The following is a 12,913-nucleotide window of genomic DNA, read 5'->3' on the forward strand; positions in this document are numbered from 1 at the left end:
AAAGCAGAGGCCGATCCAGCAGTTTCATTTCTTCTTAGAAAAAAATATCTTGCTAACAGCCATTGTTTTCTTTTTTATTGATACGGTAGCAGCAGCCTTCGCTCCCTCCACCACCACCACCACCACCACCACATCCATAGGCAAGCTTTCCAAGGCAAGGATTTCCACCATGCACACAGAAAAGAAGGATGGTGGACAGCACTCCCCTTCAAGCTCTTGGTAAATGTTATCTTCATTTCCGTAACTTCTTTAAGCTGCACAACTTACTTTGCTGTGAACATGCAAGTTTTCCTCATGAGATATTTCATAAAGCACGTTGGTGTCACACCCCATCACTTGTAGCTGACAGCTGCAAACTAAACCGGACTTGCTGCTACCTTGATGCTACCTGATTGCACCAGTCACACTTCATGCCGTCATATCTGCACCTGACCTTTATCAGTTCACTGAGGTTCTGATAGTTACGCTGACATTAGTTTAAAAATAATCTTTTCTATACTCTTCTTCTTATTCTTCTGGCTGACCGGTGTGACATATGCAGGCAGGGCTACCCGCTCAGTAGACGCCAATTAGAGGAAGGCGTGAGCGAGCGCATCACCCGCTAATCTGCCTCACTGGTCGCTGTAGATTCTAAAATGAGAATAAAAGAGGGGCGAAAGTGAAAGAGAGACAAGGGGAGGAAGAAGAGAGTGTGCTGTGGCGGAATGTGAGGACATCACGGAGTGACATGATTTGAATTTGAAAGAAAATTATTTAAAACATCCACACTGCACAAGCTGCAGCCTCAGAAATTACCATAGTTGGATCACGGCCTTTCTGGCTCAAACTCAACAATAATGTTAATGTTATATAAGGTTGTTTATCTCAGGGTTGTATTATATTGTAGTTCCTGCAGTTTGCTCCAGTTTATTGCCCGAGTGCCTCTTTTATGAGGCTCTGACACAGCACCCTCCCACTCCATCTGTGCACGCTGACGAGATGCACCATGCTCCTTTACATGTAGCTCACCACGGCTCCGACACGTTAGCGCCTTATGAAGTGCTTTTGTGTTTGTTGCATCTGCTGAACCCGGAGTTGTATCAGCATTCGTTTGGTGTCACGTTTCTATAAACACTTTCCTTCTATTTGTGGTTTTTCTTCTTCAGTTTGCGAGTGAAGTCTTTAAGAAAAATGTGGCGAAGCAAGGGTTAGCTCGTCAGAGGCAGATCGCTTTTTCCTGCGCTTCGGAGAAACACTATTACATTAGTAGTTGTTATTCAAATAAGAATGTGCAAGGGATTTGTCTGTCGGGCTGAAAATGCGATTTAACATTCGTAAGCTTGAAATTGAACTTTTCGTTGTGCATATTTTTTAATTCCCAGACCAGACAAACCTCAAAAACCTTCAGTTGGCCCCTGCAACCACATACTGCTGATATATCGGTGTAAACAGAGGGCCGATTTTTCTTCTGTCTTGTGAACAAAGAGTCTGACTTAAAATCCAACCCAAAAATGATTAAAACACCACCACAGCAGTTACGTTATCACATAAACTTTCAAACACTCAGCAAGAACCCTGAATGTGTACTGCTATCATTCTATATCTAAATTAACTTTGTAGAAATCAAACTTTCTTCCATGTATCACTTTACTGCTTCTGTCAACTTCGCTCTGCCTCGGAGCTCCTTTTTTAAAAAATCAGAACAGCAGCAGACTTCAAACGAGGCTGAAAACTCTCACAGTTGGGTCCCAGAGTCTTGCAGAGTTTGGTGTAATGAGAGCGAACAAAGAACGATGGTTTTCATGGCATGGGCCGACTCTCCAGTGACAAAAAAAAGAGATACACTTTAAAAACAAGACCCACCCCGGAGGCAGTGTTGTCACTTAAACTGTGCAGAAACCCTGGAATCAAAAGTATTGGGAGCGGGCCTGCTTTACTCATGATGCAGCGATATGTAGATGAACAACAGCGACAGTACAACACTGTTAAATCCCAACAGTAAAGACATGTAACAGGTGACATAGAGAACAAGGAATCTGATGTTGCTCGTTTGAAATTAATTTCTCCATTAGCTATCGTGAAATTTAATGAACGCTACTGTATTTATATGCAAGCAGGAGGTACTGATTAAACCTCTGAATATATAAGTGGAAGAAACATTTGCTATTCTTCATTAATGTGGCTGGAGAAATTGTTCATATTTGACTTGAAGCATTTTTCATTATTATTTATCTAAAAATTCCAGAAACCTCTGTCTGTGTGTGGCTCATACATCTCAAGAACCATTTCAGAAAGAAAAACTGGCAGGTTTCACTGTGATAATAATTGTATCATTTGTTTTGGTGTGAAAACATAGATATTAGAAACAGAGGGAGTCTAATAAAATGTTGTTTGGATTTTGCACATTTGCAGTTTGAGCCTTAACCAAGTTTTCAAAAACTAAGAAATGTTGTGCATCAATTTATGGAACCGCCTACAATTTTTTTACAAGGAGGATTTTCTATCATTCGCACAAAATATTGAGTCATATGTTTGAAAAAATCCGGCACAAGCCTCCCACCTCCTCCTCCTGACTTCTGTTTCTCCTCTATCTTCATTTTCCCTTCTCTCTTCACCCCCCCACCCCTGCTCTTTTCTCCTATCTACATTCCTTATCTCAATTCTACATTTCCCCTCTCCCTACTTCGTCCTCTTTCTTATTACCCTCTTCCTCCTCTCCTGCTCCTCCTCCGCCACCTCCGAGATGATTTATCTGTATAAGAGCTGACTAAGCAGCTGTTGGTGTTATCGTATTTTTTTTTTAAACAGTGACAAGAGAAACAGATATAATCGATAGCCCCAAAGGGCCACGGAGGAGTTTCATAGCTACCACGAGAATTCACAAGCAGATGGATTTCAGAAACTTGATATTAGCTGCCGTAGCTCAGCGTAGACCCAGACTCCCTTAACTCGTCTTCATAAAATTGTAGAAAGGGCTGTTGGATTATAATATTTATTGGTGTCTGCAAGATGATAAACACGCAGCTACATCACAAAATCTCTCCCTCTGTGATCGTCTCAGATCTGGAGAGGAGGCAGATACGTCTTCCTCCATCATCAGATATTTTCAAAACTCCGACACTAATGCTGCTCTGCCAGATAATAAAACACACACACACATACACCGAGAGGCTGCGAGTGATAACCTGCAGCTCTGGTTCAATGCCGATGGGACAGACTGAACGGTGGGACATCTGGAATCAGACTTCAGGTCTCTGAGCTTCAAGAAGAATTTGTGAAACATCGTCAAGTTTCAGGAATTAAAATCACAGTGTGAAGTTTGTTCTGTTTCTGAGTTACTGGAATAAAAATTGGCAAGAAAAGTGATGTTTATTTGTTTTATCACTGTCGTTACGTCATCACTTCATCCAGTTCGCCGATGACAGGTTTTGTGAGGTCATACTGATGTTGACCTTTGACCTCCAAATTCTCATCACTCCATCCACGAGAAAAAAAGCTGGTGTCAGTCTGTCATTTAAGCCGTTTTAAGACATGACATGTGGGTCCGGACTTTAACCGCACTTTGCTTTTCACACATGCACAACACAGAGGGAGCTTTTCTGCACAGATTACAACAGCAACAAATCCTCCACATTATTCAGGCCCAGCTACTTCTCTCTCACTTTACTTTGAACTTGAAAAAAAATTAGGATTATAGCTCGTGGGACGGCTTGGAACTCCAGTACTGAAACACCATCAAAGTCCCTTGACTTGAAAATCACCTCAAATCTGTTGGTAGAGATATGAAACATGCTGCGAGTTTGAAATTTTCCAGATTAAGAACAAAAAGACTCTTAGCTGGCGAGCAAAAGTGTTTGCATGTTGTCTATCTGCCAACGTGGTTTAAGATTATAAGTCATCAAAACTCTTCTCACTTTTGTTTAATTAAGATGCTAAATGATCTGTGGGCACCGCTTGTTTGATGCTCACATTAAGGGTTAATATAAGGCTTCTTATCCAGGCCAAAAAATCTACATTGGCATTTTTACAGCTTATTAAATTGAAGTGTTTTTCTTTCCGCAGAATGTTAATTTGAAATCTCAACACGCTCCCAGTGAGAAAATCATGCAAGTGTTCAATTGATCCAACGTGTGACACAAGTTTCCTCTCACTGAAGCCGAAAAGTAGTTTTACACAAATTTGACGGAATCCTTTTAAACTCGAATTAATGCAAATGGTCGTTGTGTTTCAGCTGTAATTAACAAAGTGAGGAATGTGCCGAGGCAGAGGAGGATGGAAACTGTTTATTGATCTTAATGCAGCAGCATAGAAGAGGCCAGACTTCAGAAACCGTCCTCCTCTGCCAGGAACTCTTTTTTTATATGCTGCTGCTGTGAGGAGACGTTACACACACACACACACACACACACACACACACACACACACACACACACACAGACATTCCTCTTTCTGAATCTGTGCGGTGACAAACACACCTGTGCATCAGGTGACCTTCAGCCCGCTGCCGTCTCCGCTTTGCTCGGTATTATTCTTCATTTCCTTGTGAATTATGTAAAAGATTTAGAGCTCCTCCCTCCGCAGGGCCGGGGGGGGAGATTCACCTTAAAGATTTTTACGCTGTTGTTTATCGGTGATATTTTCGTCTCCCTGTGGAAAACAAGTGAGCACACTGTGTGACATTATGTCTCCAGTTAGCTGTGATTGATTTTGGTGGGAGGACATATTTCTGCTTCCTCCAGCAGCTGCAGCTGTAAATGTCAGGTTTCAGCGTCGGCCCCTTATAATCAAATAAGAGCAGCTTCTGCGTGAGCTGACACTTTTTGCACCAATATTCACCAGTAATGCATGAGAGGAATTCATCGTAGATCCCACATGTATATCGTTAACTCAACTATTATTACTTTGCCGGTGACAGTAGAGGGTTGATCCAAGATAAAGGTCAAACCCTGGTGTTGTGAAAGCAAAGTTATATAAAGAGCTGACAGTGTTTTATTTATTTACCACAGGTGAAGATGGAAATGTGCAACTGGGCCATAAAAAGTGAATGGAACAAACACCCCCACCCCAAAGGATAAAGAGAAACAGAAACTGGATGGATGAATGGATGATGTATATATTATATATACATATTTTTAAGAAGGTTTACTATGCAATACTGGTATTGGCATCAGTCCCTAAAAATCCATATCTGTTCTAATAAAATATTGAATGTGTCGTGAATGAAGACCACTTGAATGTCTCTGATGCCGTCTTTGATAATCCACATGTTCGTCTCCAAGCATTTCAGAGTCTCACAGACAGGGAAGCAACGCCAGAACAAAAGCAGAGAGACAAAGACAGACAGGCTTAAGCTTTTTTTATATGTTATACGCTTCAGAGCGTGTGGAGGAAAACAGGCAGAACAACAGAGGGATGAAAAGAACAAATTAGAAAATATAGAAGGAGAAAATAAAGAGGAACCACGAACTGGGAGGGACAGAAAAGGGAACAGCAGCAACAAAGACAGTGACTGCACATTAGTGATTAGAGCTGGTTCATTTGAGTGCACACACAGTCCAGTTGGCTCTCATGAACACAACGGCACACCAGTCTGTCTACCTCCGTCCAGCTCTCAATTCAAACTAGCTTTAACTTCAAGGTGCCTCAGTGAAGTGTGATCCAAACACAAGCTCACAACATTGTCAACCTTCATGTGAACATAAACCTACACGTTTATTTAAAAAGCATGTTTAAAACAGGGTTTAAATACAGAAATAAATGTGTGTGTGTTATATCATTATCATCATATTATACTAATTATTATTTTTATCATGAAAGACAATCAACAGAAAATGCAAAAGCAATAAAATGCTCAACATCATGAATTTTATTGAATATATAATTATAATTAGATTAACACAGTGTCCATAGCGAATCTATTGCACTGTATTCCCTTAAGTCCAATAACAGTGGTTTACATACACATGTCAGTTAGTGCTCTGTGAGCATGTGGACAAGAGACGGCCGTCGAGTCAATACTGAATCAATGACAAGCCACTCGGAGGACAGAGCCGCACAGGGGCAGCATGGACAGAGGGAGATGAGACGTCCTCGTAGATTGAGCTGCATGTGGTTTTTAAAAAGCACGGCTCTGCTCAGAGTGACGTTTAACACACAGGCAACAAAGCAGTGAGAGGCCTAATTACTGTGAGAGGACTTTACAACAGTCACAAGTGTTTCTACTGACATTAATAATTGTTCTGCTGGATTCAAGCATCCCACTAATCTGTGGCAGTGTGGACGTTTGTCTGTGTGCTGTGCAGCAGGACTAGAGAAGAACTGGTTAGTGGTTTGACGTACTTCTGTGGTAAAGATTCTGGTTTCAATAATCTTCACGGTTAATGCTGCATATTCTTATTTTTATTGATAATTATATTGATATTATCTAACCATGACAAATTCAGCTTTTATTATGTTTACATGTGGCGTCACATTCATTTCATCTAAATGCATCCTCTTCTTCACTCGGTTTCTAACAGTAGCAATGAAAACGATTGTAGTTCCAGTAGATTTGATGGATTTTGGTGAAAATGACTGATGATAATTCAAAAACAGCGTCTGAAACAGTGAGAATGAAGCAACGCTGTCGATCTTCTACACAAACACAGTTCAGAGGACACATGGTTGGTATTATCATAATGGAATTATATCATGTATTTCTCCTGAGGTATTTTTTTTGTGTCTTCAGTAACAACGGCAGCAGTCCAGCTCAAACACCAGAGTTCTGTGTGTCGGGTCATTATCTGAGAGAGAAAATAGGTGGCAATGGTTTTAAAAGATACACAAAGGAAACTCACAGCAGCAAATCTGCACCATTCTGTAGGTAGATCAAGGTTAGACAGCATGTCGCCCCAGAACAACGTCCCTGTGCAGTGAACTACTGCAGCGAATCACAGAAACACCTCGTGCAAAACTGAGGTTGACTTTGCAAAGCTGTGGGACGCTTGTGCTGTTTGTCCCAGTGGGTTGTCTCACCAGTTCAAAGTCGTCACATGAGAATGAGGAGGTCCAGGTTGAAAAACACAAAACAATTCTAAACAATCAAAAACACATAAACTCACATTATTGTGTATTTATTCGAGTCTCTGGCTAAAAGACGTCAAAGTTTTACAGGGTCAAAAGCTGTGATTTCATTTTTAATCCCTCAAGGTTAGAACAAGCCAATCATTGTGCCAGCCGTCTACGTCCCACTGCCTGACAGCTGTAGGCTACCGGCCACACAATCCGCCATCAGCCAGTCAGCAGCAGCGGCCAGACACCATCGGGTCGCTACCAATCTGTCGGCCCAACAGGGAACCGGCCGGGCTGCGGTTCACAAGGACGACCTGACTGAGTGTGAGGTGACGGAGTCACTGCAGCGGTCAGGTGCTTTGAGTTATGGGGTGTTTGTCCAGGATGAAGATGAGGAAATGGATCTTCATCATCTTCATCCTGTACTTTGTTATTCAAAGATATTTCGATTCAAGCATGGTTTACTGACATTATTCTGTTGTATAAGTGTCCTTTAATATTATCAGTATGTGTTTTTGTCCCACTTTATTGACTTTTATTTATTTGATTTTACATTCTATTCATTTTACTTTTTTAAAATATATACATTTTATTGCTAATTTTGCTTTTACACACATCTGTATATCTATGGTGAAACTTTACTTAACTAATCCCATCGTGGTGACACAGTGCTATAACCTTCAGTTCCCATGTGCTGGTAAGACATGGAGCTCCTACATTAACAAGACGGCTCCGCAGTGAAAGACGTCCACAGATCAGAGACGCACTTTCCAATCTCGCTGGGGATTTTTCCTCACAGCGTAATACTGACACACGACGCACAGTCATTGCCTCTCCGCAGCACAGATAAACTGCTGCTCTGTAAATCCCTCTTCATGCATCCAGTGCCCTGATTTTTCTTTTTGACAATAAAATTCAATCGCAAACCAAGCGTCTGTGACATCTCTGATAAAGTGGGCACTTAAGAGTTTGGATTTCATTTCACCTCCGCAGTTAGTCTGAACGTCTGAGCAATAACAGGAGAGAGGTTTAGTTGTTCGGCTGGTTAAAGTCAAGAAGACAGATGAGTTTAACGAGAGGTAATTGAACTGTGATGTATTTAAGAAGAAGCTGGATTCAGTTCCTACATGTTACAGTAAAAGCTTGTGTTAAAACGTCTCCTCTGGTTACACAGCACTTTAACTGTGTGGACTATTTTTTTTTTGAATGGTTGTGAGGTTTTAGATTTTTGCATTTATTAGCTAGTTGCTAGTTACTCAAATGAGACATAAATCTGGATCTGGTGAATTTAAATGTGGTTTCACACGTGGACTGATGGGCCTGGGCGGAGGTATGCATGCTCTGTGGAGTTTGTTTCAGAAATATGCTGGTCGATCTCATCTCTGCCCGTTCTCTCCCAAATGTCAGCTGCAGCCTCTCTGTGACCCTCAAAGGATAAGCAGTATAGAGAATGGATGGAGGGGATTTAATTAGATAATACAGTTCTTTTATCCTCTCCAGCGCAACTACAACAAGACAAAGACAAGAGAAACACTGATTTCAGGTACAGCCATTACAGTATATTCACCATCAAGGGGAAATGGTCACCAGCTGTTACTGAATTTTTCCACTTTACCAGCTTCTCCACTTGCAGTGTTGTAGCACTGTGTTGTAAATGCACGGTCCCTCAGACACACAGACTTTAAGTTTACATCAAATTCTGTTCGCAGGACAGTTTGAAGCCATTGTCCGTCGGCTTCCTGGAAAACAAACCCAGAGTTGCTTGTAATGAACAGACGGGGGAAAACTGAGGATGGCAGAAAAACAAAAGAGAAAGTATGATGTGTACATCATACTTCCGCCAACCGTCCCCTTAATCACGCACCACTAAATCACACAGACTCATTGATACCCTCATTTACATCAGGAGACAGTCCACTAAATATGACTGATCCTTTTCCTCAAGATCCATCAATTATTTCCCGTGAAACAATTTTATTGATACGAATAAACCCCTTGAGATGAAGGCCACCATCTTGTTTTCATGAGGGTCCCAATGTATATCACAAACACTCCATGAAAACAGAATAAAAAATAACGAATGTGTTCTCTCTTGTCCCGTCCTTCCACCAAGTGTTGTGAGAATCCGCTGCGTGATTCCTGCTGACGAGCACAAACAAATGGACAGGGGGCAAATATACGACCTCCTTGGTGGAGGTAATAAGAGAGAGAAGCAGCGTGAGGAGTCAGAAAAAGAAAAACATTGGCCGGGGAGCGAAGACGAGTGGTGAGTGGAGAATTATACCCACTGCACATAATCACCGCAATAACAAGCTATTCACCCTGCGTGACCAATTTTTAGTGGCCAATGTGACAAGAGGGAAGGACAGTAATTGCTGTCCTAAGAACAATGCAGATTAAAAAACTGATGAGGCTGTCAACTTAGATGACGTGAAGTGTGTGTGTGTGTGTGTGTGTGTGGGACAGGCTGTGTATGCAGAGTGTCAGCAGAAAGGGTATGTGTGTTCCTAACAAGATGTGTGGGTGTGTGTCGGAACATTAAATGTGTGTTTGTAGTGACAGCGTGCGGGTGTGTGCTTTGTGTACAGTACTTCGTGTGTCTGAGTGCTGAGATGACAGTAAATGGCAGCTACTGGGCTGTGCAGGGTCTCCAAGCTTGTTAGAGGCAGACTGGGGATAATGGAGTGTGGCTCCGTGGCCGTTCACCATATATACACACACACACACACACACACACACACACACACACACACACACACACACACACACACACACACACACACACACTCACACACACACACTATTAATATGTCAGTATGTCAGGTGCAGTCAGAAATGACCTCTAGTGGCTTGCACTGCAGTCAGTTACAGGCTTCTTCCGATTGTTGTTTTATTGCGACTGAGCTACACAGGTTGTGTGTGTGTGTGTGTGTGTGTGCGTGTTTCAAAGCTCAGATCACTATCAGTGTTGAAATATAATTTGTCAGACCTTTATTATTTAGCACTGTTCTTCAATCTGTGCCATCCCGTTCAAAAGTGTATGAGTGTCTTAAATTGTGTTTTCCTGCTGCAGTGATTTGTATCAGTCTTCAACCTGTTTAATCGAAGACAATGCATTGTGCAGCTCTTGTGCAGGAAAAGTATCTGCAGACACTCACTATTAAAGATAACAAAGGTGGAGACGTCACCTTCCTGACCTCCTGACTGTTCAAGTTTTTCTTTATATGTCCTCTCACTTCATTGCCCTCCCATCTCAGTCCCTTACCCTCCCGACCTACAAACCTCCACTGCTGCTTCCCCTCTGGTTTTACTCGTCCGCCTCCATCCATCCCCTCCTCTCTGCATCTTGGCAGCGTGCCTCTCTATCTGGGATTGTTCTGCAGTTCTCCTCTGCCAACTTTCTGTCCTGACTTTGACAGATTGTCCCCTGGCAGATGATATCGCTCAACTAGACCCTGTCACCAAGGGATTACAAAATTTCTGTTTTTAAAGAGGGACAGGCAGACAGAAAAAAAACAAACCTGGAGCAAGTGTTTTCTTTGTGAGTGAACTGTGTACTGTGTAGAGAGACAGTCAGGAAGACTTTCCTGCAGTCACAGGATGAACATGTATCTCAGAGTTGCACATCTCTCTGACTGATGGCTCATACTTTTGTGCAGTACTTTCTCCATCGTGCTGAAAACTACTCCGGAAGAGAGATCCACAGGGTGTTTTAAAGGCTTTGTCCCAACCCTAGTGTGTATATGACATAGACTCCACATCCTCCCGCTGTACCAAATACAGCCCAAATATCCCAGACATAATAATAATAACCTTATTTATTGAGCACTTTTCTAAGTTACAAAGTGCTTCACGAGGGCAGCAGACAGGTCATAAACGTATGAGCACAGCAAAAAGTAAGGGATCACAAATATTAAAAGACAATATTCATTTAAAAGAACTTTAAAATACATGAAATTCTTAAAATCTTTTTTTTTAAATTAAAAAGAATAAAAATAATCTAGTATTTGAAACACACAGAAGACCTCTGCCCGAGAATCTCAAAGTATGTGATGGCTCATAAAATATTAAAAGGTCTGATATGTAGCTGGGAGAAAAACCACGGAGAGCTTTAAAAGTAAAATCAATTCTAAAACATACAGGACACTAGAGCAGGACTGATGGGGTCATATTCTTTTATGGGAGCTGCCATCTTGCACTTTTGTCAAGTTAAGCCAATTTGCTGTTCATCTAAAATGAGGAAGATGCATAAAAGATAACGCAAACAGCCAAGAAGACAGCAAACACTCAATTAAGGAAGTAAACAAAAAACAGTGAAATAAATCATATAGATACAAATCTCAGGGGGCAATCAAAATGATTTGTCTTTACTTTTGTGAATCTGTCATGTCTCCAGATATAATTCACAATCTGTGGAGTCCCATAGTCGTGCAGTTTTAAAGTGGAGGCAGAGATGTGAAGTACAGATCCTGCCTGAGGTGACTTTGAAGAAATCTTAGTCCTCTTCCGAGTCATAACTCTGCCACATTTTCAATAAGTGCCCATAAATCTAACATTGACGGCAAATGTAAATGTAAATGCTCATCCACGCCAGGAATAGCAGCATCCTTCATTTTGTTTCTATAGCGAGGGTTTACTTATCTCGCTGCCTTTCCCTAATGAACATCATAAGGTGACGTACATCCACTCAGTTGCTGGGTGAAGAAATATGAACACTCAGTGTTTGTGTTTTGTTTTTCTTCATTCTTTTATTACTCACGTCTGCCAGCTTCTGTTCTGGCATCGGTTCAGCAGAGAAATGAAGTGAGGACAGATATGAGGCTGTGACCTCTAAAGCACAGGAGGGGATTAATAGCTCGGGACCAAAGGACGTCATCGGTCAGCAGGAAGTTGTTTCTGTTTGCCATAAATATAGAAACTATTTGGTTAAACAGTAATAAAGTCATGAAATCATGTAAGATGTTATATTAAAGGAAGAGGAAGTGCTAATTCATTTAGAAATTAAAATATTTTCAGATAAACTTTGAAGAAAATCATAAACACTGCCATAGATCAAATGGATCAATATAATTTAATTCACAAACACACTAATGGCAATATTCGGACAACAATAAAATGAGCTGCTTAAATATTTGGCTCATTCTCATAAAGATTTGAAAGTGAAATTTAAGATGACGTCAGGTTAAGATTTTGTATGAGTTTACTGGAACATTCACAAACATTCAAGCTTTCTTAAAAGCAGCTAAATACAAATGTATAAACTTGATATAAGCCGTGATCCAAACACAGCTATAAATAAAGATATTTCTATGAGCAGCTTTGTTGTCAACTCTGAAAACAATAAAAAAAAACACCCAAACAAATGTGAAGTGACGGCAGAAATAAACTGATGCTACAGCTCTGCTCAGAAAATGCTCCCTTGTGACGATTCCTTCATCCGAGTGTAACAGCATGTTCAAATCACATCAGCTTTTTTCAACTGCTCATATTGCAAATGTTTCCAAACAGTGATACACAAGTTAATTTCCTGGTCACTGAAGCGACTTTCAGAGGCGATGATAAAGAAAAGAAGAAAAACAATTCAGTCTGGCAGCGACTGAAAGACGCCAACGTCGTGGGCTTCATTTCAACCAGCTGACGTGTCGCAGATATTGAAAATCATTATTAAGGAGCAGCCCTGAGGAATGTACACACACACACACACACACACACACACACACACACACACACACACACACACACACACACACACACACACACACACACAGACACAGACACACACACACACACACACACACACACACTGCTCATTGTCCTACTGGCAGAGACGGAGAGTGGGCCGCTGGGAGAGGAGAAGTCTCCATCGACCAGCAGTCAAACTTTT

Source organism: Paralichthys olivaceus, chromosome 18 (genome assembly GCF_024713975.1).
Source record: "Paralichthys olivaceus isolate ysfri-2021 chromosome 18, ASM2471397v2, whole genome shotgun sequence".
NCBI classification, from domain to species: Eukaryota; Metazoa; Chordata; class Actinopteri; order Pleuronectiformes; family Paralichthyidae; genus Paralichthys; species Paralichthys olivaceus.